The following is a 13,891-nucleotide window of genomic DNA, read 5'->3' as shown; positions in this document are numbered from 1 at the left end:
TGCCCAGGTCGATTCTGGGTCTTCTGCAAATTTTATTAACCCCATTTTCTGGTCAGGTTTAGAGGTATGTCCCCTGCTGCTCAAGTGTCCAGTAAATGTCACTGGAATGTACAGTATGTTACCCCCTGCCTTGAAGTTAAGGTGGGGTCTGTTCATGTTGAAACCCTGGATTTTCTTCTCATGCAAAATTTGTCTTCTGATGTGATTTTAGGTTTACCCTGGCTGGAAGCACATAATCCTGTATTCGATTGGTCCAGCAGGGAACTTGTTCGATGGGGGCCTCAGTGTGCCTCCCATTGTGTTGCTGTGTCTCTTGCAGAATGTTCCCCTGGGAGGGAGAAATTCCTGAGTTCTTGTCTGATTATGTGGATGTGTTTGATGAAAGTGCAGTGGGCGGATTGCCTCCCCACAGACCATATGACTGTTCGATTGATTTAATTCCCGATGCCAAATATCCCAAGGGTCGTATCTTCAATCTGTCTTGTCCTGAGAGGGAGGCCATGCGGGAGTATATTAGGGATAGTCTCCGTAAGGGCCACATTCGCCCATCCTCCTCTCCTCTGGGGGCGGGATTCTTTTTTGTGGGTAAAAAGGACAGTGGGCTTCGGCCCTGTATAGACTACCGGGAGTTGAACAAGATCACTGTTAAGAAACAACACCCGCTACCCCTAATTCCTGACTTGTTCAAGCAGATAGTGGGTGCTAAATGGTTCTCCAAGATTGACTTGCGGGGAGCATACAACTTGATAAGGATCAAGGAGGGTGATGAATGGGAGACTGCTTTCAATACCCCTGAAGGGCATTTTGAATACCTTGTTATGCCTTTCGGCTTATGCAATGCCCCAGCAGTCTTCCAGCACTTCGTAAATGATGTATTCCGAGAGTATCTGGGTCGTTTTTTAGTTGTGTATCTTGATGATATTTAATTTTTTTCTCCCAATTGGTCCTCACACATCCTGCATGTCCGTACAGTCATGGAGCTTCTGAGAGCCAATAACCTTTGTGCGAAGCTGTCGAAATGCAAGTTTGGTATACAGAAAGTCTCATTTCTGGGGTACAAAATAACTTCAAACTCGTTTGGTATGGACTCCCTTAAGGTCATAGCCATTTGAAAACTGGGAGCGACCCAATAACCGGAAGGCTCTGCAGAGGGTTTTGGGGTTCGCCTATTATAGAAAATTCATTAAGCGGTTTTCACTTATAGCCAAACCCCTCACTGATTTAACCAGGAAGGGAGCGGATCTGGTAAACTGGACCCCAGACGCTATCAGGGCATTCAACAAACTAAGACAATGTTTCTCAGACGCTCCAGTACTGGCACAACCGGACTTTGAGCGTCCTTTTATTGTGGAGGTGGACGCATCTGAGGTGGGGGTAGGAGCGGTCCTGTCTCAAGGGTCAGCTACTCTTACCAACCTCCGGCCCATTGCTTTCTTCTCTAGAAAGTTCTCTAAGGCAGAGTGTAACTACGATATTGGGAACAGAGAGTTACTAGCTATAAAAATGACATTCGACGAATGGAGACACTTCCTAGAGGGGGCAAAACATAAGGTGGTTGTGCTTACCGATCACAAAAATCTAGTATACTTAGATAAAGCTAAACGTCTCACACCAAGGCAGGCCAGATGGACCCTGTTTTTTACTCGCTTCAACTTCGAGATCACCTATCGGCCTGGCTCCAAAAATGTCAAAGCTGATGCTTTGTCTCGCAGCTTTGACCTCGAGAGCACTCATAGGGACCAGCCGATACTATTCTGAACCCTGGTGTAGTAGTGGCCGTCTTACAACCTGACCTGGTGACTCTGATCGCAGAGTCTCAGTCCCTTGCACCCCAGAATACTCCAGAAACTCTATTGTTTGTACCCCCGAATCTTCGTCTCCGGGTCTTGGAGGAGATTCATGGTTCAGTGTTGGCTGGTCACCCGGGGGTGGCAGGAACTAAGTATTTGCTCGCTTGTCATTACTGGTGGCCTTCCTGGGCCCGAGACGTAAAGTCTTTTGTTGACGCTTGTGAGACCTGTGCTCGGTCCAAGGTTCCCCGTAGGCCACCTGAGGGTCTCTTACGTCCTCTGCCGGTGCCTACAAGACCTTGGACACACATTTCAATGGATTTTATCACTGACCTGCCGCTGTCTAAGGAAAAAACTGTAATATGGGTGGTTGTGGATAGATTTTCTAAGATGTGCCATCTCATCCCTCTGTGTAAATTGCCTAATGCTCGCACCTTAGCTACATTGTTTGTTAATCACATTTTGCGCCTTCATGGTATCCCTGAAAATATTGTGCCTGACCGGGGCGTTCAGTTTGTAGCGACATTTTGGAGAGAGTTCTGTGGGCGGTTGGGAATCTCCTTGTCCTTCTCGTCTGCCTTCCACCGGCAGACGAATGGGCAAACCGAGAGAATCAATCAGTCTCTAGAGCAATTTCTGAGATGTTTCGTTGCTGATGCCCAAGACAAATGGAGGGACTTTATCTCTTTGGCAGAGTTTGCCTTAAACAATCAGAAACAACATTCAATCAAAATGTCGCCGTTCTTTTGCAATTACGGTTCTAACCCTAGGTACTCTTCTACTCACTTCGCAGATTCAGTTAACGCTTCGGCTGAAGCCTTGTTCTCGAAACTGTGCACAGTTTTGGCCCAAGCTCATCAAAGCTTGGTTAAAGCTATAAAGAGCTATATCAAAAACATGCTAATAAAAGACGCATACCTGGCCATCAATACGTACTGGGGGACAAGGTCTGGCTCTCTACCGGGAATCTAAGGTTAAGAGTACAGTCTGCTAAACTAGCACCCAAATATATTGGGGTCTATACCATTGTGGAAGTTATTGATCCTGTGACTTTTAGATTAAAACTGCCTGCATCACTTCGAATTCACAATGTGTTACATAAGGCTCTCCTAAAAAAATATGTTCCTCCGGTGTCTCCCTCATCTCCCCCTGCTCCACTGATCATCCAGGGTGAGTTGGAGTATGAGGTGGAGAAGATTCTGAATTCTCGTTGGGTACAAGGTTCATTGCAATATCTAGTCCACTGAAAGGGCTTTGGGCCAGAGGAACAAATGTGGGTTTCTGTCAAAGACATGCATGCTCCTCGCTTGGTTCGGCGATACCATGTACTAAATCCTTCCAAGCCTGGTCCATTGGATAAGGGTCCTGAGGCCCCTCGTAAGAGGGGGGATACTGTCAGGATTGTGTTGTAACCTTGTGTGAACTGAACCTGTTTTTGCTTCTGTGTGCCACACCTGCTTGCTTCTCAGCTATCTGGCAATGCGGGAGTTAATCTGATTTTCTAGGAGACTTGATTTTTCCAGCTGAGTAGATCTGTAGACTGACAGGAATCTCTGCCTATCTGGAACCTGGATATCTGAGCGCCGGTCTAATGGGGATTCGGACTGGGCTCTGGTTCAGTATAAAAGGAAGCTAAGACAGAGTTCCAGCGCTGGTTATTAGCTTAATACCCTGATCCCAGCTTCCCTTGTCTGCTCCTGCGATCCCCACTCCTAATCCCTCTGTTTTGCTCAACTTGATACCTGACCTCCTGCCTGACTTTTTGATTACCCATTTGCTTGCTGATTTTGTACTGCGTTGCCTGTTTGGATTTTTGACCCGGCTTGTTTGACTATTCTTTTGTGTTGTTTGTCCGTCTTGTTCCGTGTGCACATATTTAGCGCAGGGAACGTCAACGTGGTTGTCCGCGGCCGCCTAGGGCCGACTGAGGCAAGTAGGTAGGGACAGTGGATGGGTTCAGACCTAGGGCCCACTGTCTTGTTGTGTCTGTACCTCCCTATCCTGACAGCTACTTTTAACTTAGATACATTCACTATGGCAGTGGTACATTTTAATGAATCAGTCACAACATGATGGAACAAAATATACACCAATCCTCATTAGAAGAGTCACACATAGAGATGAGCGAACCGGGTTCGGGTTCGAGTCCATCCGAACCCGAACGTTCGGTATTTGATTAGCTGGGGCTGCTGAAGTTGGATAAAGCTCTAAGGTTGTCTGGAAAACATGGATACAGCCAATGACTATATCCATGTTTTCTACATAGCCTTAGGGCTTTATCCAAGTTCAGCAGCCACCGCTAATCAAATGCCGAAAGTTCGGGTTCGGATCGACTTGAGCATGCTCGAGGTTCGCTCATCTCTAGTCACACACTAGACTCCTTAGTAAATGTCCCCCATTGTTTTACTATTAAAAAAAAAAGATTATCTGCCAAATATTTAAAGCCAAAGCCAGGAATAGATTTGAAAAGAGGAGAAATCTTAGGCTTTCCTTTATGACCTGATCTCTGTAGTCTGTTTCTGGCTTTGACTTCAAATCTTTGACAGATAATCTGTCAGATAATTTCTCTGTGTAAATGGACTCTAATCTACAGGCATAAATCTTTTAGGTTTAATTGTTCTAAGATCACTATTCTCTGGTATCACCCTCTTAATTTACTAACGCAGCTGTCTCTTGCACAGCGATAGTACCATCTTTTTTGATGCCTTGCTAGGTTAGCAACCATAATTAACTGCGTTGGGGTGTTCACACATAACTGATCCGCAGCGGGTTTCTTGCTGTGAATTCACTGCGAGATCCACTGCAGATCCCTGTCCTGTACACTAAAGGCCCTATTCCACGCTATTTGTGCTCGTTTGCTCCTCGTTCCCTCTCACTGCTGCCGCTATTCCACGCGGCAGCAGCAAGCGGGTGAGTCGGGGGGCATCGTCCATAGGATACAGCAGCGTATATGGCAGCAGATCGTTGCTGTATCAGTCGTTTGTCTTTCAACATGTTTGAAAGTCAAACGACACAACAATCAGCCAACATGAACAATGTCGGCTGATTATTGCTGTCAATTCCACGGGACGATTATCGGCCGTAACGGGAATTAATGGGAAGACAAACTCGCAGCAGGATGCAAATCCACTGTGATTATGTCCGCAGCCCGCCCCGTTAACCCCCCGGCTGCCGGAGCATATACTTCACTTGGTCCCCACTCCGGCTTACTTCGGAAGCAAGCCGGAGTGGGGACTAGGTGAAATATAGGCTCCAGCAGCCAGGGGGTTAAGGGGGCGGGCTGAGGACATACTTACAGCGAGTTTGTCTGCCCATTAGTGTACAGGGCAAGGGTTCGCAGCGAATCTCGCCGTTGATCCGTTAAGTGTGAACGCACCTTTAATATGATAGTTACTACTGCTCTAACTATATATCTGTTACATTTACTTTTCAATATCTGCTGCGCCAGGAACTTGTTGATGGAATTTTTTTTTCCTGGCCCTCTTCCTATCCCAATCCCCTTTTTTATTTTCTGCATCCCATTTTCACATTTTTCATTAATCTTACTGGTAAAGTTTGGGTGATATTGAAAGAAATGGTAGGCATAAAAAGAAGTATAAGGGTTACTCTGCTCTTTAATAATGGTTATTACTTGATGGTTAGAAAGGTGAAAAATAGGAATTTTGGAAGAATCACAGGGTAAGAGGAATAAATCACATTAGAAAAGGAGAAAACAGTAAACCTCTCACCTTCTGTGTCTGAAAATCCGGTTGCCTGACCGAGTGCAACCGTAGCTGTTTAATTAACCTAAATGACGCGTAAAATACAATACAATACCAAACAAAGAGAACAAAGCAATACAAACAGTAGGCTTCACATCAATCAATGTGTATCAACTCATGTATTAATGGCAAAAACAACAGTGAGGCTTTATTCACACATTCATTCTGTGATTTTTCAAATGTGTCTGTAGTACATACGCAATCCGTATTTTTTGTGGATCTGCAAGTATTTGGAAAAATTGCAAATTGTTTGCGGATCAGCAAGAAACCATTTATAATGGGAAAAAATATGGTAAATCGATTTTTTTTTTTTTTTTAATTTTACTTTTATTTTATTGTCCCAATAGAGAACTAGTATGAGCAATCTCCTGATCACACGTATAATACACTTCAGTACAAATCTGTTACTCTGACAGGGACTGCCAATCAAACTATGCCTTGATGCAGAGCCTCATCAGCTTTCATAACCAAAGGATCAGAATGGCCTTCAGGTTTTATGGCTATAATTGGTTTCCCTCGATTGCTTTGCAGGGTACTGATGGAGGACAAATGTAACTATATAAGTGTAAATATAAAGGGTTAACTGTCACAATTGGAGCCCTGCTGTGTTCCTGGCCGTTGGTGTAGGACCCTGGCAATGTGTGGAACTCCGTATATGATGTATGGAGGCAAAGTGGACTAAAAATGCCAGCATTGCTGCCTGGCATTGTATACCTTAAAAGTCATGAGTATATTTTTAAGACTCTACATCAGTGACCGAGGTGAAAAGAAAAATGAATATAAAGAAAATGGAGACTTTTCTGCCGGAAAAATAAATACTAAGCATTTTCTTCCATTGTGGTGGTATTTACATGGTTTGACTAGTTTGACTACTGCTAGTTTGTCATCCTGTGTAGTAGGGCTGCGCCCCCCCCCCCTCTGAACGCCCCAAGCGACACCAGAGTGTAGATGTACGCCCCGTGTCGTTAAAGGGTTAAAAGGCCATAGCGCTTTTTCACCTACGGACTCACATGAGCCCTTATTTTTTGCACAACTAATTGTACTTTGCAATGGCAGCCGTAATTTTTGCATTAAATATGCTGCGAAACCGTAAAAATAATTTGCACTGTGAAATTGGAAAAAAAAATTAAAATGTGTTTAAGCCGTTCGGACTATGGTAAAAATGACTTGTTATCTATCTTCCTCCAGTTGGTATGATTACAATGATATTCAACTTGCATAATCCCGGATTATGCAAATTTTAGGGTATATATTAAAAATAGGCAGATTAAAAAAACTAAATGTTTCTTAAAATTGCTCTACGGACCGGTAATCCATATTAACGTGTCACTCCGTGCCCATGTAGTAGTTCTATGCCAAATAGGTCCCCGCTTCCGATAATCTGCAGTTTCCTAATTTACCCACACTCTTCAACTAAAGTCAATCTGACAGATTATCTGTTAGATTTTTACAGCTAAAGCCAGGAGCTAATTTGTAAAGAGGAGAAATCCAGTCTTTCCTTTATGACCTGTTCTCTGTTTAGTCTGTTCCTGGTTTTGGATGCAAAAATCTGTTAGATATCTGTTGGTGTAATAGGGCCCTAACTATCAGTATATTGTCTCCCCGTACTCAACTCATCTGCTTTATTCTTAAGTATACTTTAGCTGCAGTATTATCTCCAGTGTGTTCAAGTATTTCAAAGCTCTATTGCATTCTCAAAAATTGTCAATAGAGATGAGCAAGTAGTAAAATATTTGAAAGCTTTAAAATTCGATTCGAACACACCGCAATGTTCAAATATTCGATCAAATATCAAACCCCATAAAGTCTACGGGGAAAAAATGCTTGTGACTTGGTGAACTCCTAGTGGTCAAATTTAGGTCTCTAAGTCCACAAAGACACCTCCGAAATTGATACACACACAACTGGGACAGCAGGGGAAGCATGCCTGGGTGCATCTAACAAGCCCAAGTCGCAGTATTACGCCACTATCACAGCCTCTCAACAATACACTCCAAACACAATATAACTTCTATGTAACCTCAATATAACCTACCACACTTCAGACTAGACTACATGTGCGACTGTCCTCTTGACCTGACAGGCGACCTGGCATAAGCCAGGGCCCAGCTTGACTACAGCAGGGACTGTCCTGTCTTGTGTCCTCTCTGTACAGGAACCTGACTAAGACTGACTTACACTTCTTCTCCCCATATGGTGGTATATACTTGTGATCAAAGTATTTTAGGAGTAATACCTTTATTGGCCAACAAAAAATTGTTAGTATTGTGAGCTTTCGTGATTCAAAAGATCCCTTCTTCAGACAAGTTCACAAATGAATGACTTACAGAAACAGCACTTCCTCTCCCCATGTGACTACCTCCTACAGGGTTTATGTAACAACCTCTGTAAGTGGTAGAGAAGAGAGTGCAAAGAGAAAGGAGAATAGAGATAGATGAAGAAAAGGGCTGCTCTCATTGGTGTACAGAACCATGTGGTACAGTACTGACATCTAGTGGTGGACAATAAAATAACTTCTAAATACTCCAGCGCCACTTAAGCTGATGAAAAAACTTTTTGGACAGGTGTATAAGACACAAAAAGAAAAGAAAAAGAACCACAGGGGTGGGACACCACAAGTACACACAGGGGGGTAATACAACAGAGAGGCCTATATTACACAGAGGCTGCATAGAGGAGGCTACACTAAAGGAGAGTTTGTATAGAGATGAGGATAATGTTGGAGCGAGGAGCTTAAAATGTTTTTCTATGGGGGGCGTGGCGAGCAGCCGGGGAGAGCGAATGCATCTTTGCCAAGCTCCTGCACCAGCGACCCTAAAGCGACTCACCCGATCTAATACCTCCCACGACCACCCGATTGCCTGCCTCTCTGAGTAAGAACCTTGTCTTCATGCTGATCATACAGACCGGAGTGGGAAAGTCTGCCCTGCCGGTCTCACGGCACAACCCATCCTCAGCGGCAGCAGATCAAAATGGCAGCGGCCCCGAGAAGAGGCTCTGCTTTCCCTTGCACTTCCCCTATATGTCCCCCTGCATATCCCATATAGTAATAATGTCCCCCTGCATTTCCTCAACACATAAAAAAAAATTATACTCCCCTAATCCTGGCATGGAGCCGGACTTCCTCTCTTCTGGCCTCTTCTCTCATCCAGCCTCTTCTCTCATCCAGCCTATCAGCCGCCGGAGCAGGGGTGTAGCTAGGAGTAATGGGGCCCAATGGCAAAAAACTGCATGGGTCCCCATGAAACCTTGAATGGGGTGGTGTGCAATTAGAACTGGGGCAGCTGGGGGTGACTGGGGCAGAGGGACAGTTGGGGGTGATTGGGGCAGACTTGGGTTAAGGCCCTATTCCAAGGAACGATTATTGTCCGTATTCGGCCGATATCGGCCGCTACGGCCGATAATCGTGCCGTGGCATAGAGTGCAACGATCGGCCAACATCATTCATGTCGGCTGATCGTTGCAGTCGCTTGTTTTTCAACATGCGTCTGATACAGCAACGATCTGCTGCCGTCGCTCCGTTGAATAGGAGCATCGGCAGCAGACGCTGCTATATCCTATGGGCTGCCCGGATGATCAGCGCTCGTTTGCTCCTCTAAACGACCCATGAAATAGAGGCTTTAGACTGTGGGGGACTGTGGGAGGCTGGGGGGGAGACTCGGACAGACTTGTGGCAGCTGGGGGTGACTGGGACAGACTGGGGGTGACTGAGGCAGGCTGAGGGTGACTGGGACAGGCTGGGGGTGACTGGGACAGACTGGGGGTGAAAGGGGCAGAGGGAGAGCGGGGGGGTGGAACAGGCTGGGTCAGAGGGAGAGCTGGGGGCGCTGGAGCAGGCTGGGGCAGACGGACAGCTTGGGGGGGACTGGAGCAGGCTGGGGCAGAGGGAGAGCTGGGGGGGACTGGAGCAGGCTGGGGCAGAGGGAGAGCTGGGGGAGAGGAGGAGCTGGGAGGATAAGGAAGAGCTGGGGAGGGAGGAAAAACTGGAGGGAGGAAGAACTGGGGGGGGGGGGGGAGAAAGAGCTGGGGGGGGAGAGGAAGAGCTGGGGGAGGGATGTAGACCGGAGGAGACTGGAGCAGGTTGGGCAGAGGGACCGGTCCGGGCACACATCTGGATAGAGGGGCGCAGTGCAGGCCCCGATCCCGCTGTACAGCTCCAGCAACTGCAACTGCAACCTAATCCTCCTCCGGACACCGGGGACCTCCGGTGCACAAGATCAGGAGGGCAGTGGGGGGCGGGAGTGCCGATGATGCTGTGGGTCCAAGTGGCCGGGCGCTGTCGGCCCAGCCGGGCACCCCCTAGCCTTCGGCGCCCCGTGCGGTGGCCTGGCCCACCCAGTCATAGAAACGACCCTGCCAGAGACCTTACAGCTCACACTACAGTACGTAAGACAGCAAAGGTACAACAACTGCACTTGCATCATGGAGACACAGGATCCTCCTCCCATGCTGACACTGCCGATGCTGCTGCCTGGGACTGCTTTGATAATCTCTCATTTTCTGACTATGCTTCAGTTACACATTCATCCTTCAAAGCAATGTTTATAGCGTTCCGAAATTCAATATAGGCTGGTCTTAAAGGGGTAGTGCGGCGCTAAGAAATTATTCACAGAATAACACACATTACAAAGTTATACAACTTTGTAATGTATGTTATGTCTGTGAAACGCCCCCTTCCCGTGTCCCACCACCCCCGCACGTGTACCCAGAAGTGTTGGTGCATTATACATTACCTGATCCGTGTCGCGCATGTCCGCCATCTTGTGCCAAACGTCATCTTCGGACGGACGGACGAATCACTGCCGCCGACCCTCAGTTATGCTCAGCCAATCGCGGATGAGCACAGTTATGACGCGGCAGAGGAGTGACAGAGGAGGGACGCGGGGGTGGTGGGACACGGGAAGGGGGCGATTCACAGACATAACATACATTACAAAATTGTATAACTTTGTAATGTGTGTGTTATTCTGTGAATAATGTATTAGCGCCGCACTACCCCTTTAGGCACATTGTGGGCACTTTTACAGCCTCGATACAGGCAGTTAAAACAAACCTAAAGCGCATTCAAGATAAAGTTCAGGATATACTGTAGTGGACGCACATAACTCCTCTGCTGATTTCTCCTGTGCATTAGAGGACAAAGTGCAGCTGTTACAAAACACTATCATAGCTTTAGACGACCGCTCAAGAGTCGATTGTCGCTCCTGAGCGACATCACTATATTCAACGCTTTATCAAAGCTGTACTCTCGTCCACAGAGAGCTTGTTATTGATTGGGTCAGAAGAGTCCCTAGACCCCAACATCTTTCAACCAAGGTCCCCAGAGATACCTTGGTGCGATTGCACTATTTCCATATTAAAGCTGCTCTGCTGGCAGCTTTTAAAAAGAAAGTTGCTCTCCCGGCTGATTTTGCCATGATTTCTGTCTACTCGGACTTGTGTTCAGCTACATTACAATGGCAAAGGAGTCTCATCCCAATTACCAAAGCCTTGCGAGGTAACAAAATTTAATATTCTTGGAGATACCCTGCTCGCTTAATTGTAATGAAAGGCGCAATTCCCTCAACAATTTGCACTTTGGAGTACAACTGCTTGCTTTATGGAACATTGTGACTGATACCTCTGTCCTATAAAGCTTACGCCTGCAGCTGGAGGGACTGGCTGTCAATCGGGACCTGTCATTTGCTAACAACAGCTATGGTGAACTCACCAGGATGCTTGCCTCATGATTATTTGTCCATTAAATTAGACATTCTGCAGGTGGTGACCACAGACCATTTCTCTGTTCTCATCCCTTTTGGCTGTTTTTTTTTGGACACTTTTGAATCTTGTAAATTGCTCTCACCTATAGAGGTAACATGAGGTGGTGTTTACAACTCACAGAAAGTGATCAGGTAGTGCAGCTCATCCAGGATGGCACATCAATGTGAGCTGTGGCAAGAAGGTTTGCTGTGTCAGTGTAGTGTCCAGAGCATAGAGCAGATACCAGGAGACAGGTCAGTACACCAGGAGACGTGGAGAGGGCTGTAGGAAGGCAAAAACGCAGACGCAGGACCCCTACCTCCACCTTTGTGCAAGGAGGAGAAGTGTCAGAGACCTGTAAAATGACCTCCAGCAGGCCACTAATACCGATGTGTCTGCTCAAACTGTCAGAAACCGACTCCATGAGGATAGTATGAGAGCCTAACTTCCACAAGTTGGTGTTGTGCTAACAGCCCAACACCAAACAGGGCCATTGGCATTTACTAGAGAACACCAAGATTGGCAGATTCGACATTGACGTCCTGTGCTCTTCACAGATGAAAACAGGTTCACACTGAGAACATGTGACAGACATAACAAAGTCTGTAGACGCCGTGGAGAGTGATCTGCTGCCTGCAACATCTTTCAGTATGACCGCTTTGGCAGTTGGTCAGTAATTGTGTGAGGCATTTTTTTGGAGGGCCACACAGGCCTCCATGTGCTTGCCAGAGGTAGCCTGACTGCCATTAGATTCTCAGACGCCTTGTGAGACCATATGCTGTTGTGGTTGGTCCTGGGTTCCTCCTAATGTAGGACAATGCTAGACCTCTTGTGGCTGGAGTGTGTCAGCAGTTCCTTCAATGAAGGCTTTGAAGCTATGGCCTGGCCTGCCCGTTCCCCAGACCTGAATCCGACTGAGCACATCTGGGACATCATGTCCTCGCTCCATCCACCAAGGTCACATTGCACCACAGATTGTCCAGGAGTTGGCGGATGCTTTAGTCCAGGTCTGGAAGGTGATCCCTCAGGAGACCATCCACCACTTCATCAGGAGCAGGCCCAGGCGTTGTAGGGGATCATACAGGCTCACAAAACGAAGCCTCATTCTGACTTTACATCAAAATTGGACCAGGCTGTAGTGTGTTTTTCCACTTTAACTTTGAGTGTCTCCATTGGTTAATAAATTCGAATTCCATTGAGGATTTTTGTGTGATTTTTGTTGTCAGCGTATTCAATGAGAATATTTCATTAATTCATATCTAGGATGTGTTAATTGAGTGTTCAATTTATTTATTTTTTTAGCAGTGTACTTTTACCTTCTTTTCTATTCTTCACTTCTGCCCCTGTACCTGCTGAGTTTGCTCCTGTTATTTTATTATTGCACTGAAGTCTTTTCCAATTAAAAGTCACCCTTGTTAAGCGCTCGACTCTGTCCTTTTTTTATGTGTCGCCGCACCTACACCTTACTACTACTCCTTTTTCAAGCGCAATGTGTCCGGTGGTGGGTTTTATTACCACTCCTTACCACCGTAACAGGTACCCAACTAAACCCAGGCCCACCTTGCTGTACCACCACACAGCACCCCGGGTCACGACATATAGTTTAAGGTCAATGCATATTGAGACAATGTTGACACACCGTTAAAATGATGGTCTTTTTTTATTGGATGGCCATCATTTAACAGCAAATAAGTCATTATATTAAAACAATTAATAAAACAATGGGAGTTATTATACGTTTGCTGGACATTATTTAGCGTTAAATGAAGGCCGTCCAATAAAAACATCTTTGTCATTAGTTCCTTCTCAGATCAGATCCTTCCATAACAATGTGACTGGTCTGTTATAATGTTTCCCCCAGTCAACCACATTTTTGTGTACGCTAAAAAAAAGATGTGTTTTGATTCACGTTTTAATATGGCTTTTTTTTGCAAAAAAAGATGAAAAAAGTGGACTGCAAAAAACGCAGTGTGAACCCGGCCTTTAGCATTAATTGTGCAAGCTTTATCTATACACTTTCATCTAATGATTTTTGCGCAACAACTGTAAAATTTTGCACAGCCAATAAAAAGCTCCTCCTGCTCAAAAAATTGCGCAGATAATAAATTCCTCCCATAGACTTTTATTTCTTCAACCTGAAAAACTTGGCTGTTCATCCTGAAACTTTAACTTATGAAGGTGGCTTTACATGTGGTGATTATTAGCTGAATGTTTATGGGTCACCTGATCATCATCACGTGTCATACTTGGAGGGATATAATCTGACCTAGACTGATTTACACCCCCAAATATAGAGTTTATACCCAGGGGTATACTGTGGCCTGGGCCAGGGGTGAGAAAACCAAACCAGTGAAGTAAAAACATTATGGCCTGGAGGGATATAGTATGGCCTAGGCTGTTTTACACCCCCAGGTATAGAGTTTATCCCATGGGGTATACCTGGTTCGACATTAGATGGATATATTCTGGCCTGGAGGAGTATAGTTTGATCTAGGCTATTTTACCTCCCAGGCTTTAGTTTGGCCTAGACTATTTTACACAGCAGGGTATAGTTTAACCTAGGCTATTTTATACATGGGGTTATAGTTTGGCCTAGGC

General features: G+C 45.8%; 1 protein-coding gene across 2 annotated transcripts in view; it reads right to left on the bottom strand.

Annotated features, from left to right (window-relative positions):
• The window catches only part of LOC138796915 (beta-1,4-galactosyltransferase 1-like), a 160,100-nt gene extending 148,453 nt beyond the window's left edge, over window positions 1-11,647 (bottom strand). For both annotated transcript variants that reach the window (XM_069976654.1, XM_069976656.1), the window contains exon 1: window positions 11,262-11,647. The gene's annotated coding sequence lies outside the window, so the exon portion shown is untranslated. The remainder of the gene's footprint in view (window positions 1-11,261) is intronic.
• Window positions 11,648-13,891: the final 2,244 nt, after the last annotated feature.

Source organism: Dendropsophus ebraccatus, chromosome 7 (genome assembly GCF_027789765.1).
Source record: "Dendropsophus ebraccatus isolate aDenEbr1 chromosome 7, aDenEbr1.pat, whole genome shotgun sequence".
Classification (NCBI taxonomy): domain Eukaryota; kingdom Metazoa; phylum Chordata; class Amphibia; order Anura; family Hylidae; genus Dendropsophus; species Dendropsophus ebraccatus.
This window is presented reverse-complemented; position numbering and strand designations above follow the sequence as displayed.